Consider the following 2,616-nt stretch of genomic DNA (forward strand, 5'->3'; position numbering starts at 1 on the left):
GGAGGAGAAAGAAGGGAAAATAGGGAAGTTTCCTCTCTTTTCAGATTTGTGGCTTGAAGAAGTTTTAGATCTAGGTGTAGATCTAAGCAAAAGTGAGCTCTAGAGGTGGAAAATCAAGGTTGATGAGGTATAGTAGAGAGAGGAAGGCTTTTAGAAGAGAGGGAGATGAAAATAGGATTTTTAGAGGGGTAGGGCGGCACACACGGGCAAAGGCATGGTCATGCCTTATAGACATGGTCAGGTTAAGTAAGGCCCCTCACGGCCGTGCCGGTTGGCACGACCTCATCTGTTCTCCTTTCAGCCAAGGCCGCACGGCCGCGCCGATTGGCACGACCCAGTACTTCCTCATCTCTGGGCATGTCTCACGACCGTGCTAATTGGCACGGCCTGAGCCTTCTCCTTCTCGGGCATTCTCGCACGGCCGTGCCGAATGGCACGGCCTGTGCCCTCCTTCTCTCTGCATAGGCCACACGTGCAAGGTTGCACGGGCCGTGGCCTCCATTCTACTGTCGGCTTCGTACGGCCGTGTGGGATCACATGGCCGACTCCTTTAGGCTTACAGTGACTCGCCTTTCTCTCTTTCGATCCCTCTGATGCCTCCACGGCCATGAAATGCTCACAGTCAACTCGTGGAGGCTCTGCACATCCAAAAAACAAATTCCCAAAAGTGAAGAAATAATAAAAAAATGCTCAAAACAACGATCTAGAATGAAATAAAAACCCTTGGGTTGCCTCCCAAGAAGCACTTGTTTTAGGTCTTTAGCTTGACCCCATTTCAGTCAATGTGGGCTAAACCCGTGGAAGCACGACTCTCCTCCAAGGGTTAATGCTCCAGCCTGCGCCTTCAGTTTTGCTTGTGCAGGACAAATGTACTTCTTGTTGCTTGCTGGAGGGGAACTCTCTTGGACACTGTACTCCTCAACTTTGTGTATGTTGATCTTGCTAGAATTTCCCTGAGGAGAGGGGTTGCACATGGAGGAATCAGATAAGTCAAACTCGATCTTTTCTTTGCCGATCTCTAAGGATAATCTGTGACTTTTTACATCAATGATGGCTCCAGCTGTGGCAAGGAATGGTCATCCAAGGATGATCGGTATCTTAGGGTCTTCCTCCATGTCCAAGATAATGAAATATGTGGAAACTACACATCCACCCACTTATACTGGCACATCTTCCACTATTCCCATTGGGTATTTGCATGAATGGTCAGCTAGTTGTAGTGTCATAGTGGTTAGTTTAATGTTTTAGAGGCCCAGCTTCTTGCATAAAGAGTACGAAAGTAGGGTAACACTGGCCCCCAAGTCATAGAAAGCTCTTGGTATTAGTTCAGAACCAATCTTGCATGGTATAGAGAAACTTCCTGGTCCTGAAGCTTTGGGGGAGAATTTGCCATAAGGAGAGTGCTGCAATTCTCTGTCAATGCTACAGTTTCAAAGTCACCCTTCTGCCTCCTATTAGATAAAATACCCTTTAAGAACTTCGTGGACTTCGAAATTTGGTGTAGTGCATCTATCAGTGGCACTTCTATGCAAATCTCCTTGATCTTCTTCAGGAATCGGTTGAACTCTTCATCCTTCTGGGAGGTAATCAATTTATGAGGGAAGAGAATCATCAGATTTTTGTGGGGGAACTTGAAGAGTTTCTTCAACCTTTTTAGTACCCTCCTCTCCATCCCTGTTTTGAGTCTGATTGGGCATTAGGAGAGAGGGCTCCTTCTCTGAGTCAGGTTCCTTTTGGGTAATGATTTGGGGTTTCTCACAATACGTCCGCTCCTCAGCTCAATGTGGTTGCAATGTTCCATTGGATTTACATCTGACTTCCCTAGAAATGTTCCTTGTGCTCTTGAGATGGATTGGGATATCTGGGCTATCTGGCTGTCTTGCATCTTTTGGTGCTTCTCAGAATTCTCCATTCTTTGAGTTAACATCTTGATCTCGTTCTTCATCTCCTTTTGCTTGCCCAACTGAGTAGTTTTGTTGCCCAGGTGAGTAGCTCTGTTGTCCAGGTTGGTAGCTCTACTTTGTTGGCCCTTGATCCTGATTGTTCCGATATGAGAAGTTTGGGTGATTCCTCCAACCTGGATTGTATGTATTGGAGTACGGATTATTTTGCCTTTGGTTGTAGCTGACTATTGCATCACACTGCTCAAGTTGGTTTATCTGTGCTTGTATTGGCCCTAGGGGGCAAGTATCTTGAGCATGATCCGTACTTCCGTAGATTTCATAAACACAAACTATCGCATTGACCGTGTTGTTGTTGTTTCCCATGGCCCTAAATTTCTTGGTCAGAGCATCCAGTTTTACAGACATAAGAGTGACTGCATCTACGTCTAATTTCCCTAATGCTTTTATTGGGTTCCCTGAGAAAGAACCACCAGATCTTTCTGATGCCCACTGATGGTGATTCTGTGCCACATTCTCTATGATCTCTTCAGCTTCATCAAGGCTCTTGTTCATCAGTGCTCCTCCTGCTGCAGAATCGAGAGATACCTTTGTGTGATAGTTGATTTCGTTGTAGAAGGTGTGCAGGACCAACCATTTCTCAAGGCCATGATGGGGGCACTGTCTCAGCATGTTCTTGAATCTGTCCCAGGCTTCAAATAATAATTCTGAGTCT

The 2,616-nt window shown here is 45.9% G+C and overlaps 1 pseudogene; it reads left to right on the forward strand.

Moving 5' to 3' along the window:
- Positions 1–2,544: 2,544 nt before the first annotated feature.
- LOC122013164 lies at positions 2,545–2,616 on the forward strand (annotated as a pseudogene).

The sequence above is a fragment of the Zingiber officinale genome, chromosome 8A (genome assembly GCF_018446385.1).
Source record: "Zingiber officinale cultivar Zhangliang chromosome 8A, Zo_v1.1, whole genome shotgun sequence".
NCBI lineage: Eukaryota > Viridiplantae > Streptophyta > Magnoliopsida > Zingiberales > Zingiberaceae > Zingiber > Zingiber officinale.